General features: G+C 42.4%; 1 protein-coding gene across 3 annotated transcripts in view; it reads left to right on the top strand.

The window, feature by feature from the left end:
• Nucleotides 1-22,403, top strand: part of abat (4-aminobutyrate aminotransferase) — a 210,519-nt gene that overhangs the window by 5,739 nt on the left and 182,377 nt on the right. For 2 of the 3 annotated variants that reach the window (XM_041205748.1, XM_041205745.1), the window contains exon 2: nucleotides 8,179-8,271. The exons of the other annotated variant lie outside the window; for it this stretch is intronic. The gene's annotated coding sequence lies outside the window, so the exon portion shown is untranslated. The remainder of the gene's footprint in view (nucleotides 1-8,178; nucleotides 8,272-22,403) is intronic. 3 annotated transcript variants of the gene reach the window in all.

Here is a 22,403-nt window from a genome sequence, read left to right as displayed (position 1 = left end):
TTAAGTGGTCATTAGTTGGCCACTTAAGGGACTCAAGTGGAGGCAGAATGGGAAGGTCGACCATGGGCCTTCCCACCCAGAACTCATTCCCGGTGTAGGCAGGAAGCCGTCGGTATCGGTCCCGACGTCAGCCCACCAAATTTTCAGGTCCATTCTCCCCTTCCTCCCCTCCTGCAGGGGCAGAAGATTCTGGCCCATTTCTGGGAGAAACTGGTTTGTGCAAAAGTTTTGAAGTCAGCAAACAGTCCTTCAGCACCTGCCACCCCACTCCCAGTGGACTTTTGCAACTTAAGGCAACCATAGAAAGGAACAAGCACTTGTAAAATAATAGCAATAGCCAGAAGAAATCAGCCACCAACTAACCTATAAGCAATTGATGATCTTTTTAAATAGCGTTTGTGGGGACACTCTTCCTACTGCTGAACGTTCAGTCAGCTGTGCCAGGTTAAGAGAGGATGTTGCCTGGAGCATTGAGCTCCAAAATGGTACCGCAGACATCAAATTAGCATTGCATGCTGATTGGCATCATGATCAATTTGCTCTGCATACTTCCAGCAGATGCTCACTATGCATGCACTAATGTCTTCATTAATGTGGTATCTGGCACAAGTCACTTCACAAGTGTATCCACGTGTAGCAGACACCATTTAGAAGCGTTAAGAGTACCCATATCACTCAAAACATGGCTATTAACAAGCACAAAATCTCATCCTAAGTTTCTTCAAAATGGTCTGATAGCTAGAGTAACCTGTGGATGTTTGCATGTTTTTAAACTCTGGTCCAAGGATCTTTATACCTTGCAGTCAGCCTGGATAATTCCACTGTTTAATGTATTTCTATATTAAAGGCTAAGGGGTAGAAAATTGTCTCATGTACTGGTGCAGAATGGGCAAAATCGGAACAGCTGCCCATCATATGCAGCACCTGATATTTAGTTCCATTGACTGTGATAGAACTGAATATCAGGTACTGTGTATAACAGAAGGCCAATCCGATATTTCCCATTCTGCGCTACCATCGGAAATTAATTTTTATCCAGAGTTCTCTTGGAATCTGGCTGAGGAACTGACTGATGGAAAAAAATAAAAGGAAAAATCACTGTCATGGCATGGGAAGGATTGAATGCATTGTTGCAATGCCTTGCTGAAATAATACACTGACACAGTTCAAAGGTATGAAAATTCTCAGTGTTTATACCACAGAGAACATTGATGTACATGTGTATAATGCATACTTTTTAAATGTGAAGAATGCAAGCCGGTTGGAATGTATTGTGGAGCTATATCAAATGTGAAGGATTTTGGTGCTAATTCGACAATTTGTGTCCCAATTTTATGTTTTATGAATGTAACTTGATTTGTAAGGTGAGGCGGTGGAGAGACCTATGAGAGCAGGGGCGGGGGAATGAACCTATGCAAGTGGGGGGAGAAATCTGTGAGAGCAGGGGGAGCAGGCAAAGGAACCTGTGACAGCAGATGCAGGGACAGGGCATTTAATCTTCATGTATTTTTAAACATCAGCCAATGAGGCCACCATTAAAGGAAAGCGAGGATTTAAAGGGGCCTTGCAGTTGATTACATTCAGTCGGAGCTCCTTGGCAGTCATTGGTGCTGCAGAGCTTGTGACCCCAGAATCTTGTGGGGTCACGGCCCCCAGTTTGGGATGTCCTGTCATAGCATTCTAGGTAATAAATTATTCCATTGACCTGAATTTTTCAGGCGGCGGGTGGGCTCAGCGGAAGCAGGCGGTGTTGGGTGGGGAGGTTGATCGATTTTACGTGGACGGGCCAATTAAGGCCCACCCAACGTAAGACACGAGTGGTCAGCACTACCTGTGCGGGCAGGGGGAGGAGGGAGAGTTGGGGCCGGCGTTCTTTCATGCATACGCGAAAGTGCTCTTCAATCTCCGTGCTCCGTGCCTCAGGGAGATTGAATCGCGACTGAAAATATGAAATACATGGATTAAAAATTTATTTAACCATGTCCCCTCATGAGATGGGACATGTTTTTATACTAGGAAAAATTTGTTATTAAATTAATAAAAGCTTTAGGTAACCTCATCCCGCTCATGGATGAGGATTCCTAAAAACGCGAAGGCTGCTTGGCCTTTTTGCCTGCCCATCAAACTTAAGGTTGGACTGGCAGCATTAACAATTATCTTAATCACTTCCTTAATGGCCTTAATAGGCCGTTTAAATATTGGTGGGCATGCAGCCGACTGCAGTGTGTGCCTGCTGAATGAAACATCGCAAGACGGCGCGATGACATCGGGACGCACGCCCGACATCGTCTCGCATCATTTTACGTGTCGGGGTGTCGGGCCCGCCCCCACACGCCAACTGAAAAACCCTGCCCATTGAGTTGCCATGAGCTGTGCTAACATTGCTTTTGCGTTGTTACATGTAAGATTGACACTTATCAATAACTTAAAAGGAACATAACTTGACGGCTAATGCCAAAATCTGTAGGATAGGGAATATACAGCCAGTCAGAATAGAAATGGAAGAGATAGCAATGCTGTTGAACATCAATACACCAATATTTGGTGCAAACCAATACACAAAAAGTACCCTTGCAGCGCGTCTGTTCCAAAGGATCACAAATGCAGGGTTACAAGTATTTTTGCAATGCTCTTTTGTTGCCTGGGTAATTTGTTTCTAACAGTTAACAAATTTAAACGTTCTGTAATGAGATAATCATCAAAACAAAACTCACTTATTTCATTACTGTGCAGCAAACCTGCTGCAAATTCCTCTTGCCATATGTCAACCTGGCAGGTACTTGCTCTGCTAAAATGAGTCAAACAGTGAGTTCTGTAGGGGAACCTTGTAAACTTGAAAACATGAGAAACAATTGTAACACTGATGGGATTGCGACAAGGTGTGCATGCCTTACCTCAAATTGGCAGAACGTTGTGAGGCCCCCGTGCCACTGTCCAGCATTATGCACAGCGATGGGTGGTTTGCTGGCAATTGGCAATGCAGTGGATGGAAAGCATGGGCGGTGCACCAACAAATTTCTGAGAAATCACAGGGCCTTATAAAGTTACAAGGATACACAGAACCATAAAAAACTTCAGCACAGGGGGAGATTGTACGTGTAAATGTAGCTAATTTAAAAAAAAAGTTATGTTATTGTTGTTGTAATCTCAATAGCCACTTGTGGTCAGTTGTTCCATGTTCTAATAATGTACTGTGTGATTTAACAATCTTCTAATATCTTCCCTTATTCTTCAGTTGTTGATCCTAAATGCCTTTGTTTTGGATCCACCAACCAGTGGAAATATTTTTTTTCACTCTGTCACACCTTTTCATGGGCTCTATTAGGTTCCTTCCTAAGCCATCATTGTTCCATTAAGGAAAAAATGTACAATTTGTGGATCTCTTTTTAAATATCTTGTCATTGCTGATGTAATTCTATACTATACCGTTTCCATGGAGCAAACACCTAATAAGATAATCAGAATGCCTCTGTGACCTAATTAATGTAGAAATGTAGCAATTAAATATTACTTTGGGGCTAATGGCCCCTATATGTAAAATCCAGAGTCCCCATTTTGCCATTTTATAATCTTTTCCACCTGAACTCCATCTTGAAAGATCTGATTAAACCAGCACTGGGTGGCAGGAACAGAGGTGGGAGGGCAGTAAAATCGTGATGAACCAAGTTGATGGTTCTCTGATGCAGTCCTACTACGAGGGAGACGCCACCAGCATTTTTCTGGCAATGGACCAGAGCCCATCTGCATGGAGAGAGCCTGCATGGAGGTTACCTCCCTGCAGCAGCGCAGGGGGAACCACGAGCTAGAGGCTCCATGGCCCAAAGAGGAGGCTAAAGGCAGGAAAGGTAGCCTCTGCAGCTCCAACATCCCTCACAAAGGGGTTTCCCTTCTGATCGGCAGGGCCTTTTGCCCTCAGCTGTCCTGAATTTGTTAAATGTACTTAACTGTTCATGGGGCCTCCATTATGAGGTACTCCTGAGGTCTCCTAATTGTCTTTGCAGCACCCACCTCACCCAGTGACGCTTCAGAGCTATCTAACTTTGATTGGGCTGGCTGAAGTGGGTTGCCCCAGGCGTGCCCATTGTCAGTGGGGGCCCCTCTGTGCTTTTAGACCACCCAATTAAGAGGTGCCCCTCTCCCACCCCTGAGCCAGCAGGGATTCTGCCAGGCGGTCTTGCCATGCCAGTGGTGTTGGGTAGAGGCCCTTAGTTGGGCATTTAAGTGACTCAATGCCTCTAGGCAGGAGGGCCATCCTCCACCTTCCCCACCACTGGTAAGTTGTCATGGTGACGGGAGGATTACAGCCCCCCCCCCCCCCGCCAACCAACCTCCAGACCATACGTAGGTCTCAACAAATTGCACATCTGTGTGACAGGCGCTAGTAGAAAGTGTAAAAGATATGCAGCTCTCTAATAGGCAAATTAAAAATGTTTTAAAAATAGTTTTAATTTCTCATAAGCTCATGGGGAGTGAAATAAAGCATCATAACAGGATAACCCATCGTGAAGCTCTGAACCTTTCTCAAATACCACTTTGCTTTTCAAAGGTTAATGCACAAAAGACGTAACTCTCCTGTCATAATCTTAATTGGAGTGTGATGTTTATGCTAGCGTGCGCAGATCCAATTTACATTAAACAGCACATTAAAAAAAATCCTTCCTTTTCTACGCACAATCACCAAGCATTTGCACTAGCCACAGAACATGCTTCAATAATTCACACATTGCAGAAGGCAGCATTAATTTAAAATCAAGAACCACTGCCAGTTTGCTTAGGTTAAACTGTTAAACTATTCCATATTTCATTTTAAAGTCTTCAGATCGCAAGTATTCCTTATGTCATGGCTCTACTGATGGTTTGATGCGGGTGCGACAATTATTTCACTGTCTCCAATCTAGAGAGGAGGTAAAAGGCCAGAATCACTGCAAGAAAGCTATCAAGTGACTCAATTCAGCTTGATTTGGATGCCCCACAATTCTAGTTTATGCATGAAGATTAGAGTGTCACTGCCAAGTGCCACTAAATTATTTCCAAGCACTGATAAGAATCATCTGACCACGGTATTTTCATGATATGAATGAATAATTGTGTTTCAGAGAAGTGTAGAGATTCTGCTAGTACAGTTATTGAGTCTCCCTCAGCTTCCAGCTGGGTTGCAGTTGTGCTGCCTGATTTAGTTATCTGTTTTAACATCCCCATAGGGCAGTTTTCAGAGAACTGCTTCAGAAGCAGCAGTCTGCAATATGAACATCCAGTTGTATATTAATTTCCATGGTAATAGCTTTACTGCATTTTTGTTGATTGTGTGGTCTGTTACAATGTCATGTTTTTCAAGCATTAACAGTTGTAAATGTTCATGTTACAGCTGGTGAATAAGGGAACATTTAGTGCTTACCCCTGGTGTCTACTTGGTAGAAATCTTCCTGTGCTTTCTGTCATGTTCCATGCTTTGTCCCTGATGACACCTGAGAGAACCTTTTTCATTGTATTCAATTAAGTCAACCGCAGGTCGGAATGGACTATCATGATATGGATCTGTTGAGTTTTCAAAATGTGTATGGAGCTCTGATACAGTCCAAGTGGGCAGATTCACTCATAGCTCTGCTTAAGCTTAAGGCAAGTGTTTCAAATAAAGCCACAGAGGAGTGCTACCTAAATGATATTTAGTTTGCAAAATGCTGGACAATTTATTTTCGATTGCATTATAGCTAACATTATTGAATTAAAGGTTACAATGAAGAATATGCACAATTACCTAAACTTGACATCCAGTTTTAGATGGGCTGCAGCTGAACATTGCCTTCATTGCCAGCCCCCACAACTAATTCATATCCTTCCTGCCAATTCCATCCTCTTCCTCAGCCACTATCTCAGGATGAATTAAACTGTTTGTAAACTTGGCATCTAATTCTTCCCTGAGCTGATCTTCCAATGTCCTCATCCGAATAAAAACTATTCCCAACTCCGTACCATCACTCATCACCAACGCTCATATTGTATCCTACATCAAATTCTGCTCTTCCACCATCTCTGTTCTTACTAATCCGTTTTGGATCCTACTCCCCTAGTGCCTCAAATTTAAAATTTCCATTCTTATTTTTAAACCATGTCATCACCATACCCAACTTTATAACCTTCTTTGTACCCCATTTACAAGATGCACTGCAGCAACTCACCAAGACTCCTTCAACAGCACCTTCCAAACCCACAACCTCTACCACCTAGAAGGACAAGGGCAGCAAATACATGGAAACACCACCATCTGCAAGTTCCCCTCCAAGCCACACACCATCCTGACTTGGAACTATATTGGCTTTCCTTCGCTGCCACTGGGTCAAAATCCTGGAATCCCACTCCCTAACAGCACCTACACCACAGGGACTGCAGCAGTTCAAGAAGGTGCCTCACCATCACCTTCTCAAGGGCAATTGGGATTGGAAAACAAATGCTGGCCTTGTCAGCAACACCCAAATCCGGTGAAAGAACAAAAAAAATCCGGACCTCCTACCTGAATTCTCCATTCCTCTGACTCTGGCCTCTTGTGCTATTGTGCACAACGCCCTGCACCCCTGCACCCCCTTCATTCATTGCAGGATTGGTGGCATTGTTGCCCATGGTCCATGCTCTAGAAACTGCTCCCTAACTTCTGCCTCTCTACTTCAATTTCCTCCTTTAAGACCCTCCTTAAAACTAATCTCTTTGGTCAAGCTTTTTGCTACGTCTCCCAATATCTCCGTCTTTGGGTCAGATTCTTTAGATTATGCATTTCCAAAGCATTTTGGGACACATTTCTACATTAAAAGTGTTATATCAATGCAAGTTGTTATAAATTTATTTTTTACACCGTTGCATGACACACCAAAAGATTGTGTGCATTACATGGCAATTTCCACAAAGGAAATATCAAGATCTCATCTGCAACCCCAAACATTTTAATTCTTAATTCTTTGGTAGTTACATTAATTTTTTAAACATTTTTGTTGCAATATTGGATAACCAAAATCTGAAGTATGTGATTCAGAAATACATGAATTATCTTCAACATATCTGTGTATCCTAGTTATTAATAGACCTGGGTTGAATCAATGTTTTATAGGTATTAATGGTTTTAAAGTGCTTCCTAAATCTAATTGGATTGGTGACATTTTGACATGTGTATAATACTTTTTCCACATGGCGTGACATGGTACATGTCCAATACTACTTAAAGAGTAATGTTTCTTCTTTGGTGACCAGGACTGGTTTAGATGGAGGACATTATTATATAATTCAATGCATTGGTCATCATATATAATATATGTATATAATTTAATAAATAAATATTATACATAAATGTAATAATAAATGTAGGGATAAGGCTGAAAACTTGTGGACCGTTGCAATTTTCAAATCCAACTTTGCAGCTTTGGCATCCATAATTCATGGTTTGAATTACTTAAATTGAACAAAATTCTTCAATCTAACAACAGGATTGAAGCAAAATATGTAATCCAGTGCCTGAGAGAGAGCAATGTACCTTAAAGAATGCATATTGTTTTGATAATTATGTTCTAAAAGCAAGGATGATGGAGAGAATCGCAATGCTGGCTGCCTATTTTAATGGTATTTTGTTTTTTTCCCCCGGAGGATTAAATAATTTGAATGTAGTACAGAATACAAAGCATGAGGCAATTATGTTCAACTCTAATGATTGCGGGTTTTCCTTGGGTTTTTCCTTATTTGTTACCATGGAGACCATAGAATGGCTTCCTCCAGACTCAACATGTCAGCTGGAAAACTGGGTCTATGTTTCTTTTACAATATATTATTTCTCCTCTTTGCGCTGTGGTTACCATAGTGATGCATTAGTGATACTGTCAATTTATCTCTTATTCTTCCAAGCAACAGTAGAAGGATTAAGATCTCTGTTTTACACTTTGCAGAAAATTTATCTGGTGAGGTTTTTCAATCATTAATTGAGAGCAAGTTTTTAGTAAGAAAACTTACCAAAAATCTTCATTATTCTGCTTTAGCTTTGAATTCTATAACATTACATTCTTGTGTAAAGCAGTGCAAGATTGATGTTGTAAAGTATATGGTTTTCTTACTTAAGGACAGAGGAATTTTTTTAGGGGTTTCCAGTCACTTGCATATTTGGTCATTTATAATGCACTGAAGCAAACTTTTTATTGCTATCAGATCTTCCTTGGCATTGTTCACGATAAGAAGCATAGGAAAGCATATAGAAACAGGAGTAGATCACTCAACCTCTCAAGCCTGTTCCACATTCATGTAAGTCATGGCTGATCTGTATCTTAACTCGATCGACCTGCCTTAGTTCCCTAACGCTTAACACCCTTGACTAACAAAAATACATCAAACTTAGTTTTTAAATATTCAATTTACCTTAAACAACTTTTTGGAGGAGTGAGTTCCAGATTTCCCTATTCTTTGTGAGGAAGGGCTTTCTGTTATTGCTTTTATATGACTCAGTCCTAATTTTAAGTTTACTCTCCCATGTCCTGGATTTTCCCACCCATAGGCCTGAAATTTCCCGTGGGCGATTTGGGGCGAAGCCCGCTTGCCGACGGGAAATGATGTCGGGAGGAACCCCCAACATCATCCCGCCCCATTTAAATATTCAGGAAGGCGGGTGGACAGTGAAATCAGCTGTCCGCCCGCCGACCTGTCAATGGCCAATTGAGGCCATTGACAGGATAATTAAGGTAATTAAAGGCCTGCCCGTCCAACCTTAAGGCTGGAAAAAACATGAAAAACATCCACTGATGGGATGAGGTTTCATGTCTATTTTAAAAATTTTAAATAAACTTTATGTGAGATTTATTAACATGTCATATCTCGTGTGACATTGTCACATGAGTGGGACATGTTAATTTTTTTTTACTTTTCTGTTTTGACACTTTGTAGCATTGTCAGTGATCTCCCTGAGACAGCACTTAGTCTCAGGGAGCAGTGCACTCTATCGCATGCATGCGTGAAAGAGCATACTTTGACAGTTGGGGAATCCCTCCCCACCGTACAGGAAGCCCAGCGCTTCCCGTTGGGCAGACCGCTGGGTGGGCCTTAATTGGTGGCGGGGCCCACTTCAGTGGCCGAGTTCGGCTGCCCGCCTGCCACCGAGCTGGTGGGGCCCGCCTGCCAACCTAGAGCAAAAATCTGCCCATAATCTTCTATACTGAAAAAAGTGCGAGCCTAGTTTTTGCAAAGACCAGCATATTCTTCCTGAGGTGAATTGCCCATTACTTAATATATTACTCCGGATGCTGTCTGGCCAGACATCTATACCTAGCTTCCACCCTATTGTCATGGTGGCCGAGTTGCTACTATTGTAGATAGAGTTAATGTGCAGACACTGCTTGGGTGGAAACATTAAGCTTAGTTACAACATACTCAGCAGCAACTACACGTGCTTTCAACTTCAAGGGTAGAATATTAGGCTTGGCGTGCGGGCGCATGCCCGACACGCCCGACCGTAAAATGACGCGCAGTGACATTGGGCGTGCGTCCTGACATCATCGCGCAGTCTCACAATATTTAATTCAGTGGGCATGTGCCGGAGTCAGCTGCTGATAATTAAAAGGCCATTAAGGCCATCAACAATCTAATTAAATTCAAATTTACGCTGCCCGTCCAATCTAATGGTTGGTAGGCTGGTGAAAAGACCAAGCGGTCTTTACATTTTTTAGGAAACCTTATCCACAAGCGGGATGTAGTTTCCTAAAGCAAATAAGCATTAAATTAAAACTTTATTTTTGAATTAAAACATGTCCCAGCTCATGACAGTCACATGAGTCACGTGTTTTATTAAATTTTTATTCTCTTCATTTTTCTTTTACACAGCACTTCAATACCCAAGGCAGCTCCATGCATCAGGGATATTGTAGCTCTCATTCTCGCGTGCTAGGCCCGGCTCTCCCTCCTCCCCCACCCCCCGGCGCATACAGACAGCATCCAGTGCTGTCACTCGCGATCCACATAGGGCGGGCCTTATTTGGCCTACCCATGTGAAATTGCGGTGCGGAGCTGATCGTGAGTGGGGATCGGCTTCCCAACCAAACCCGCCCGCCCCCATCAAGCATCCCTGCCAAGGGCAAAATCCTGCCCCAACTCTATCTCTACACTGTCTGCTGAGGTAGCCCCTGCTACTCTCCTATTGGTTACTACAGATCATGTGATCTTCGTTAACAAGTATTATTCTTAAAGGTACATTACACACTAAATAAAACCATAATTACTACATTCCTCCCCCTTTAACTCAGCTATACATATTATGCTTACAAGTACAAATTTTTCAAGACAACATAATATTTACACTGGGTAAGGAATTTACAGGTTCAGTCTTTCAGGTGGTTTCCTTGTACATGTGGAATGTCGCAGCTCCACAACTTCAGATTCTTTGCCAGGAACCTCCTTTTCCAGAGTTGCCTGAACATTAGGTGCTTTGGTGGGCATTTGCAGTTCTGTGCCCTCAACTCTTACAGGAACGTCAAACATGTCAGTTCTGGGTTGAGTATCCTCAACAGGAAATGCAGACCGAGTCATGGTCACTGGTGGAAAAGAATCCTGGTGATTTGCCTCTCTCTTCCTTAAATGATCCACATGCTTATGGATGATCCGGCCTTCCACCTCCACGTGGTAAGATAGAGGTCCAGCCACCTTATTAATTTCACCTGGTAACCACTTTGGTCCTTCTCCAAAGTTCTTCACATATACCGGCTCTCCCATAGTAAGTTTCCTGTCATGACTATGTCAGTCGTGTCTAGTTTTCTGGCTTCCCTGAATCCTTTCCAACTTCCCCTCTAAATTCGGCATTATTAAGCTCAATCTTGACCTGAAACAACGTTTCAATAATAACTCCGCAGGTGTGACACCTGTTGTTGTGTGAGGAGTAGTCCTGTAATGAGAAAGAATGCGTGCTAGCTTGGTTGCCAAGGAATTGCCAGTTACCTCTTTCATGCCTGCTTTGAACATTTGAACTGCACTTTCGGCCAGTCCATTTGAGGAAGGTGATATGGTGCAGTTTTTACATGAGTGATACCGTTGAGGCTGATAAACCGTTGAAACTCAGCAATCGTAAATGCCTTGTCATTATCAGAAAGGGCTACTTCTGGTAGCCCGTGAACAGCAAAACTCTGACATAGTTTCTTAATTGCAGCGGCCGACATTAGTGACTTCACCTCATATATGTCCAAACACTTTGAATGGGCATCGACAATGAGCAGAAACATTGACTATGTTGGACCTTTCCTGGAAACAGTGTGTAAGCACACCCAGGGTCTATCTGGCCACTCCCATGGATGTAATGGAGCTGTCATTGGCAACTTTTGCAGTTGCTGACATTGCACACAGTGCTTCACTAAACTTTCTATTTCGCCATCCATCCCAGGCCACCATAGACATCTGCGTACAATGATCTTCATTCGGGTAGGGATAGGCATTGTGTAGTTCAATTAAAAGCAGCTTCCTTCCCTTTGGAGGAACTATCACTCGTGCTCCTCACAATAAGATGCCATCCTGATTGGTTATTTCATGTCTTCTGTTAAAGTGAGGTTTCATTTCACTCGTGCTCCTGTGACCAATCTTGTAGCACTTGTTCTCGTATTTGAGATAGGACTGGGTCCCAACTTATCCAGTTTCTGATCTGTTGAGCACATACCAGTGAGGAACATATGAAATTTAACAGTAAAACAAGTTCCTGTGGAACTGGGACGTGCTTATCATTTTCTTGTAAAGGCAAACGACTAAGGGCATCGGTGTTTGCGATTTGATTGTCAGGCCTATGTACAAAAGTGTACTCATATGCTGCCAGAGTTAAAAACTTATTAGTATTTCTGTAACTTCTTTCTATTTGTCTTCTTTCTAGCACAGACTTTAATCTCGGCCTTCTTTTTGACTTCATTATTGGCCGGACTACTCTCAGATGCAAGCTCAGCTTGCCTGAACTCAGTTGTTGAGCCTCCCAAAATTTCATTATCTATCTGCTTCTTGGAAAATCCTGCGACTTTTGCTTCCAAAGCCTCTTTGGCTTCATTTAGCTGATTCTTTAGCTCTTCCATCTCTTTTTTTGTTTTGGTTTGCTGCCTCCTGGAAAATTGAACATTATTGTGTCTACTGTGCCAACTCATTCTTCAGTTTGTTCAGAGAAAGGCTGAACTCTTTCTGTTTCTCTTCATACTTCTCCAGAGATACAAACTTTGACTTGAGGGAATCTTGCAGTGTGTGAACGTCTTTTAACAGGTTTTCTTTTTCCCGGCAAAGGTTGCTCACCTCGTCTCAAACTCCGTCATCTAGCAGGGTCTCATCGAGTTTCTTCTGTTGTTCTTCCAGGTTTTGGCTTAAGACAGCCTGTATTTCTTCAGGTTGTTGAGTCTTTACACAGTCCTTTTTCAAAACAGGAATGTTTCCAGCTTCCTTTTCTAATCTCAGTGGCCAGTCAAGGTTGATTTCCCTTAGCCAATTTCGCCCTAGAAGGCTTGGTCCTCTGCCTGTCAATACCAACACTGGCAGCTTTGCCAATTGGCTTCCATAATGGACAATTACTCTGCTTATGCCTTTTACTTGAATGTGTTCAACTCTATGTGTTTTGAGCTTGACAGTTTCTTCTAAACTTAATTGATGTTCACCATTATTCAGATATTTGAAAGTATATTCCCCAATTACTGTAGTGGAAGCTCCAGGGTCCCCATCCATTCTTAGCAGGTTTGCCATTTACTTTCACTGTGCCAAATATTGTCTCTAACTTTCAGATTAAACAATGAGTTACTGCCTGAATATGTTGTTTCAGGCTCTTCTACATTGTAGATTTCATTGGGCTTCTTCTTTTGTTCACAAACCTGCTTGAATCTTTACTTGCACTGCCTCATCATATGTCCATTTCTGTGACAATAGTAGCATTTGATTTTTTAAAACTGCCAATCGCTGAATGACTGCTTGTTTCCACCTCTATTGAAATTATTCTTTGATTTCACTGCTAAGTTATTTTTCTTTATTCTTCGACTAGCGGGGGCTGTTTCCTGCTTCTTGGCAGAATCTTGCATTTTCACGCCCTTTTCGGCTGGGGTTTCCCATCCAATGTGGAGGACAGCACTGTTTTGTGCACCTCATATTGCTTTTGAATCCCTTACTGCGCTTTCCATGGTCAGTGCTATCTCTAGCACCTTCTTGAAATCCAGACTCACTTCGGACAATAATATTTTCTTAATAGAGTCCTCATTCACTCCACATACTAAATGATCTCTGAGCATGTTGTTCAGAGTTGTACTGAACTCACAATGTTAGCTACTTAAAATTTGCTATGCGGCATGCAATTGTCTCACCTGGGTCTCTATTTTGCAAATTAAACCTGAACCTCTACATCGTGACTGATGGCTTTGGTTGAAAATGACCCTTCATGAATTCATCGAAATTCTTCGAATCTGGGGCACTGTGTGCCATCAAACTTCGAATCAGACTGTAGGCTTTACTTCCACAAGCACTTAAGAGGATCGCTCGCCTCTTCTCTTCCCCCATAATCTCGTTCGCTTGAAAAAAGAATGTGATGCGTTCTGTGTAATGAGATCAATCGTCTGTGGCTGGTTCAAAAGGATAAATTCTCCCAAATTGTGGCATTTTGAGAGGGGATAACTTCTTCAATTCTAACATACCTTGCTACTTACAATCACTGGGCGTGGTACAATTCAGATTTCTTTCCAACTTGATTTCTCTAAAATCCTATTTTACCCTTATCGCCAGTTTGTTGTAAGGATGGCCGAGTTGCTACTATTGTTGATAGAGTTGATCTGCAGACACTTCTTGGTTCGAAACATTAAGTTTATTTACAACATACTCAGCAGCAACTACACACATGCTTTCAACTCCAACTCTATTTCTACACTATCTGCTGAGGTAGCCTGTGCTACTCTCCTATTGGTTACTACAGATCATGTGATCTTACTTAACAAGTATTATCCTTAAAGGTACATTACACACTAAATAATACCATAATTACTCCACACCCCTTTGTATCCTAGCCTCTTAAGACAAATGCCAACATTCCATTAGCCTTTTATCATATTTTTGTACCCGTCCATTAGTTTTTAGTGATTTATATACTTGGACCCCTAAATCTTACTGTTCATCCAAAGTTCCTAGCTTCTCACCATATATAAGGTGCTCCGATCTAACTTCCTTAGGTCCAAAGCGATGACCTCACATTTTCCCACATTGAAATCCATCAGTCACAGTTTTTCTCAAACTTTCGACGTCCTTTTGCAACTTTCTGCTCTCATCTACGCAATATTGTGTGTGACATGATATAATGATTCGCTGCTTGTTAAAAAAAAATCCTCTAATTAACCTAATAAGATTTTCCCTTCCTAACCTACCTAATTTTAGAAGACTATGATTGACCATCAGCAATTTCCTCACCTACTCCTTTTAATTCCCTGGGATGGAACCCAATAGACCCTGGAGATTTGACTATTTTAGCCCAGGACGTGTGCTTCGTTGACTAGGCCTGCATTTATTGCCCATCCCTAATTGCCCTTGAGAAGGTGGTGGTGAGCTGCCGTCTTGAGCTGCAGCAGTCCATGTAGTGTAGGTACACCCACAGTGCTGTTAGGAAGGGAAAACCTCATTAGGTAAATCAGAGGATTTTTTTTGATAAGCAGTGTATCATTATATCATGTCGCTCACAATATTATTCTGCTGGCAAGGTGGAACTATCTCTGATCTTACATATCCCAGATAACATGATACAACTGCTGTAACTAAATGTTCTGAGATTCATTAGAACCTAACGACTGTGAGGTAAATCCTGTGATCAACCACAGGTAAATTCCTGGGAAGATCTCTCTGTAGATTGGCAACTGTTTATAAGTCTCTAGCTTCATCAGTAAAAGGCAATAGGAATTGTGTATTTCATTTTGTACTTTCTTAAGTAGCACAAAAATGTCTAAGTGTGATAAAGCATATTGGATCAGTCTCTAATCTTTTGTGAAAATGTTAATAGATGCCTTCCTGTAGCACTGCTAACAATAAATTGGATGAAACACTATTATATAATTACAGGCGTTGTGGTGTTTAAGGCCAGAACATCTAGCCGATAAAAGTAAACATAGGGCGGAATTTTGCCCTTGGCGTGCGGGCTCGGTGGGGGCTGTCGGGAAGCCAGCCGCCACCCGCAATCAGGCCCAGAAGGCAATTTCACGCTTGTGGGCCAATTAAGGCATGAAACGCGAGCGGCAGTGCTGAGCACTGCCTGTGCAAGCTGGGGGAGGAGGGTGAGTGCAAACTTCGCGCAGGCCGCAAGTACACTCTACGTAATCTCCCTGAGGCAGCCCTCTGCCTCAGGGAGATGAACTGATATTTTTTAAAAATTAAAGATTTTATAAATGTTATGAACAGTATGACTCTATCACATGATCAGGGACGTGTTATTAATGAAAAATTAAAGTTTTTATTTGATTTTTATTTGCTTTTGGAAGCCTCATCCCAACTGTGGATGAGGTTTCCAAAAAAGTGCAAAGGCCATTTGGCCTTCGCCTGCCCACCAACCGTAAGGTTGGATGGACAGCGAAAAATCTATTTCAATTAACTTTTTAACGGCCTTAATAGGCCTTTTAATTGTCGACGGACGCGCTGCTGACTCTGGCGTGTGCCCGCCAACCGAAATATCACGTGTCATTTTATGCTCGGTCTTGCTGGACACGCGCCCGCCCGTCAAGCTAAAAATTTTACCTATAATCTTTGAATTTTAACACTTTGATCAGAAAATATTGCAAATTGGAATGTGCAGGCAGGATCAGGTTGTAGCTCAAAAACACTTAATTTGTGAGGTTGTTTTGTACCTCCGCTGTCTGCATGCTGAAAAACCACCTTTAATATATACCCAGATCTCCTGTACCATATAAATTTAATTCATTACAGGCAATGCTGCTTGACATGAACAAGTGTTGTCATGCTGTGTTATCAGGAAAGTGATTTACCAAATACTGCATTTAGTGTGAGCTAAATTTTTATTAATTTTCTCGATTGACAAAGTTCCTGCATGTTACACATATTGCACATTATATATTTTTCAATTCATTCCTGGGGCATGCCTTTTGTTGGCATTTATTATATTAGAGTTGCACTGAGAAGATGATGGCGGATCTTCTCGAAGATTCTTCCCTTCTATAACTGGGTCTCAGTCTGGTGTTGAGAGAGCTTCAAAAATTTGTTTCCTTTTCCTACCGCTACAAAAATTCTAACTTTGATCAGTTTTAATCCAATTCAACAGTGGAGGGTGCAAAAAGCTACAGTACAATTACCCAAAATTTGCTTCTCAGTTGGCAGTCACCATTCAGGTCAGCCAATGTGGGAGAGTGAGTGCTGTTTAATATTACAGGGCACTTTGAGGCAAAGTAAAGGGAACTCTTTCTTGTATCTGACTTGTGCATTATTCACACAAGAATGTTTGGCGCTGATGCTGTTGCCTGTTCCATCTCTCAAACTGACATTTCCCATCTAGAGGTCAAAAACAAATTGAAGTATGTTTCCTTCTGCTAATCTGTAATTTTAGGCTTTCCTTGCTGTAGGTAATAAACAAAAAATGCTGCAAAAAACTGAAGTGTTTATCATGTGTGAAGGCGAGTTGCACTTAAAAATGTGTACGCCTTCACACAGTAGTGATGGATCTCAAAAATCTGCTGATTAATGCGCTCATACATAAGCATATGCATCCTTTGGTATGAAGGTCTGATCTGATATTTCTTAAGTGTATCAAAGTGTTTTACATATTTCCTTCCAGGTTAGAAAGGAATATGATTTGCAGACTTGTATTCGAGTGAAAGTTTATTTGTTTATTTGCATGTTTGGATATAATTATTTAACCGGTTACCTATAATTACTGAATTAAAATCCCTGATATTAACAGGGTTGCATGGGAGCTCGGAAGTGGGCGATAAATCCGGCAAGGTTGGGGATGTGGAGACCCTTGCAATTTTAATGGCACAGCCTTCTTTAAATAAATAAATAAATGCAGATTCACACCAGACACCTGGCCAGATTAACAGTCTGGCCAGCAGTCAAGGGCAGGAGTTTGTGGCAGAAGGTCATAGACAGAGATCTGTGGGGTAGTTAGTGGGGCTGGAGGTCTTGCCCTTATCTGAGGTAAAGATGGTAGCCAGGTGCAAAACAAGCTCAAGGCCTCCTGTGAAGCCTAGAGGAGCACTCTTGTCCCTGCTGATGTACAAAGGAATTTCAAAAATAAGTGCAAAGCGTACCTTCGGGCCTCCTCTGGCCCAGGATCTGGCTCCCTGCACCTTTTACTTGATGGACAAGCTGAGACTAATCACCCTGCTCAGGCCTTGGGTTGATATTGCAAATGGAATCATGATAACGTATTGAACCCAAGCTGCATATCCCAAATAGAATCTTGATTTTAATAGCTAAATGTAAAAAGATGTTATGTTATTTATATTTTATGTTGCTACCAGCCTAGCACTTATCCTTTCGTTATCTAGAAACAATTGTAGATACAGAGGACTTGATTTCTTTGGTGTTGCTAATCCACTGGAAGCGTGGTGGAGTGGGTTTTGTGTTTCCCCTGGATTGGCTAATTTACTTACTGTGTCGATGGGCCTCTCAATGATCTGTCCGGCTGCAGCAGAGCAGGTGTGGGGGGCGGTAGTGGTTATCTCACTATTTTAGGTCTCAGTTACTGCAGATTTATTACCTGGACAAACTCAGGCATGACTACAGGAACATTTATTCAATAGGGCCCAGCTACCTTCACATCCCCAGAGTCCCTAGGCTCATCGTCTATGTGGGAGCCACACATTCCATTACAGTCCGTGCTTGAAAATTGGAGCCAGTATCTGCATCATTCTCTCCATTCCTGTACAAACCTGTCTCTTTCATTTGTTAGCAACCTTACTCCCACCTTCATTGCTGTTTTATTACTAATGTGTATTTTTTTTATTTATTGCTTTATTTTATAGCTTTAATTTTTGTTTATTTTACAGTTATTTGGTTTTTGTAACTTTCGTATTCATATTTTTCATAACTTTTTTACCTTCTGCTCTGCAGGCACTAAATATATATACTTTTTTTATTTCAAATTTTATCTAATCTCCCAATTCTTCCATGGAAGTCTAGTTTTTGAATTACCCTCTTTTTCCCTAATTTGAAGATATGATATTTTCTCTTTTCATTTCCTGTTTAAATAGCATGCAAACAAGACTGACAGAAATACACCATTTAATCCATCGAGCCTGTTCCATATCATCATGGTGAGCTTAGCCATGCCCCTCATTTATCATCAACCACCTAATCTCTTGGTAGAGGTAGAATAAAGTCAGAAAAATAAACATAGGCCAATTCAGAGAAAAAAATGTGAAATTCCTCTCTGACTCTCAAAAGAATCAAATGTTCCACGAAACTACAATGATAAGAAGACACATCTCCCAGTGCCCCACTTGCCATGTGCATGCCTTGATAACAGCTACAGTTAGGAAATAGTCCAACTCCCTTGTGTACATTTAAAGTAAACCTGCGTGGGTCAGCAATTTGTTCCAAAGATTAACAGTCCTATGAAAAGAGAAACCTCCTGATATTAAGCCTATCTTTACGTTTGCGTAACTTATATGCAAGACTCTTGGTCCTCCTTACCTATGTAATTAAACTAGCCTATAAACCTGAACCAAGTCTAATTACCTTCATTACCTTAAAGGCCTCAATCAAATCTTCTCAAAGTCTGTGCTTTTCTAGAGTAAAAAGGCACAGTCATCTAATCTGATTGTGAAAATTCATATTGCTGATCTACAATTCATCTGCCACTTCTTTCTTCCAGCTCACCAGAGGAAGGCCCCCTTTTATCTTGCTATGTTTTATTCCTTTTCAGTCGAGCATCTCTTCCTTCAACCTTTCTTTTTCCTGTTAATAAAGTTAGCCTAATTTACGTTGTGCTCCACTTTTAAACCTCTTTAGGGCTTTCAAGTATTCTCCCTAGATGATGCTTTCCTCAGCTTCGTCCAGTCATATGTTGCTTAAGAACATAAGAAATAGGAGCAGGAGTAAGCCATTCGGCCCCTCAAGCTTGCTCCGCCATTCAATAAGATCATGGCTGATCTGCCCCAGGCCTCAACTCCCTGATATTTCAAAAATCTATCCACCTCCTCTTTAAATACTTTCAGTGATTCAGCCTCCAGAACTCTCTGGGATAGAGAATTCCAGACATTCACTACCCTCTGAGAGAAGAAATTCTTTCGCATCTCAGTTTTATCTTTTCATCAGAAAGAGCGCACTGATCTCCCTGAGGCTCCAAATTAAAATTTGCAATAAAAATGATAGGAAAATTTCCCTGACATGTCCCCTCATGTGACACTGTCACATGAGTTAGGACATGTCCATAACTTTAACTGAAACTTTTATTAAAAATTTAAGTACCTCATGAAACCTCATCCCATGGATGAGGATTCATGCTTTTTCTGAAGCCCTCCAGGGATCCTGGCCTGCCTGTCCAACCTTAAGGTTGGACAGGCAGGTCCATTACTGATTTTAATTAGTGTCTCAATGGCCTCAATAGGCCGTGGACAGGTCAGCGGGCGCGCAGCTGACTCGGCTGTGCCCCTGCCGAACTGAAAATGGAAATGATGCGGGGTGACATCGGGAGTTCCATCTGACGCCATCCCGCGTCATTTTATGTGTCAGTGAGCGGGCCCTGCCCCTGCTTGCCAATCGGAAGATCCTGCCCTTTAAAAACCTGGCCTGACTCCATGAGAATTGTGGAGCAGTAAGACAATTCTATTGCCACAATGGAGCCGGCCAGGCCAGGAGTGCTGGATGTGGGCTTTTGACAGGAACCAGCCCGTCTTCTTTAAAGGCACTCCTGAAAATTAGACAGCCCAGGAGTGGGATTGGGAATCCTGGAATTGGGACCCGCCTGCTATTTTTGAAATGCTCACTTTTAGTAGCTGTACATTAGCTTTTACTGACTTGTGGACATGTGCGCCAAATCCTGTTGCTCCTCCACAGTTCTTAGTCTCTTGCCATGAAGAAAATATTTTGATTTTGTCTTTCCCAGATTCAAAGTGAAGACCTCAGACTTCCCCACATAGAACATCATCTGCTATTGTTTTGCTCACTCATTAGTCTCTCTATATAGTTGTAACTTGCTGCTCTTATTTACACAACTTACTAAGTCTTGTAACTTAGTGCCACTTGCAAACCTGGACCTGTAACTCTCTGTCCTTTAATCAAATCACTAATACATATCCCTGGAGAACATCCCTCATCACATCCTACCAATCAATGGATGTTCTTTTTATCCCTATATTCTTCTTCTCCCTCCCAACCAATTACCTACCTCCATACCAAGGTTATAGAATCACGTAATCTTTTCAGTGCAGAAGGAGGCATTCAGCCCATCGAGTCTGCACTGGCTCTCTGAAAGAGCATTCTACCTAGTCCCACTCCCCTGCCTTATCCCTGTAACCTTACACTTTCTTTCCTTTTGGATAGCAATCCAATTCCCTTTTGAATACCTCGATCGAACCTGCCTCTGCCACCCTCTCAGGAAGTTGGTTCCAGACTCCACCCACTCTCTGGGTGAAAATGCTTTTCTCCACATCGCTTTTACTCCTTTTGCTAATTATTTGGATCTGTGCCCTCTAGTTCTTGATGCTCTTTTGAGCGTGAACAGTTTCTCACTATTTACCCTGTCGTCTTTCTCACAAACACACTCTCTCTCTTTCTCACACACAGACTCTTTCTCACACACCCATTCTCTCTCTTTCTCACACACGCACACTCTTTTTCTCACACACCACTCTCTTTCTCACAAACTTACTCTTTCTCTTTCTCGCACACACACACACACACTTTCTCACAAACATTCTTTCTCACACACACTTTCTTTCTCACACACACACTCTCTTTCTCTCACACACACATTTCTCACACACACTGGGCAGAGTTTTCCCCCCATTGTGGGGGAAGTTATGGGTGGGCAGGTGCGCTTCTGATCGGTGCCCTCGATCAGAGGCGTGGCGCCATTTTACATGGGTGGGCCAATTTCGTGCACATGCACACGAAAGAGCGCACTCATCTCCCTGAAGCTAAGTGCAGCCTCAGGGAGATCGCCTCTACTTTCAAAAATATTAAAAATAGAAAAAAAAAATTCCCTTACATGTCCCCTCATGTGACAATGTCACATGAGTTGGGACATGTTCATAATTTCCAAAACAACTTTATTACAATTTTTAAAACCCTACATAAAACCTGAGGTTTCATGTTTTTTCTAGCTGCCACCGGGGCTCCTGGCCTGCCCGCCAGCCTTAATATTGAAAAGCAGGTCCACTAATTACTATAATTGATCTGTCAATGGCCTCAAGTGGCCATTGACAGGTTGGCGGGCCCGCAACTGATTTTGCTGCACCCCCGCCTTCCTGAAAGTTTAGATGGGGTTTAGATGTCATTTTACGCATTGGTGAGTGGGCCCTACCCCCTTGCCGACGGTAAAATCCTGCCCACTCTCTTTCTCACACACACTAAGCAGAATCCCGCCCTTTGGGCTCAGCAGGGGCAATCAGGAAGCTGACCGCCGCCCATGATCGGGACCAGACTGTGATTTCACCCTGAATGCTGCCTATGTGGCGGGGGGGAGGTTGCGCAAGCAGGCCGAGTGTAAACTTTGTGTGAGTGCCGGAGCTGCCTCACGGATATGGAGCATTTTTAAAATCTGAAATGAAGAAAATAAAAATGTAATAAAAGATGTCCTCTCATGTGACATGAGCAGGGACATTAGTAATTCAATTTTAAAACTTTCATTTTATTATTATTTGCTTTTGCAAACCTCATCCTGCCTGTGGATGAGGTTTCCAAAAATACATAAAGGCCGCTTGGCCTTTTTGCCTACCCGCCAACTGTTAGGTTGGACAGGCAGTGAAAAATTTAATTGAATTGATTACTTAATGGCCTTAACAGGCCTTTTAATTGTCTGGCGCACACCAGCCACCTGAACTGTCGTGCGACTGTGCGTTGACGTCAACACGCTCGGCCATTGTCAATGCACGTCATTTCATGCTTGAGCAGGTGGGGTGCGTGTCCGACTGCCGAGCAAAAATTTCTGCTCACTCTCTCTCTTTCACACACACACACTCTCTCATTCTCACTCACACACTCTCTTTCTCACACACACGTTCTCTCTCTTTCTCTGTCACACTCCCTCTCACACAGACTCTCTCTCTCTCTCTCTCTCTCTCTCTCACACACTCAGTCTCATAGACTCATCAGTGTTGAGTCTCGTCACCACCCAGCCCCGACCCTCCACCCTGCCATCATTTCCCCCAGGCTGCGCAGTGTCTCTGACCAAGGCCCGGCAACCAGCATCTCTCTCCCCCAGGCCCTGCAGCCAACATCTCTCTCCTCCGGGCCCTGCAGCG

This window comes from Carcharodon carcharias, chromosome 15 (genome assembly GCF_017639515.1).
Source record: "Carcharodon carcharias isolate sCarCar2 chromosome 15, sCarCar2.pri, whole genome shotgun sequence".
Lineage (NCBI taxonomy): Eukaryota > Metazoa > Chordata > Chondrichthyes > Lamniformes > Lamnidae > Carcharodon > Carcharodon carcharias.
This window is presented reverse-complemented; position numbering and strand designations above follow the sequence as displayed.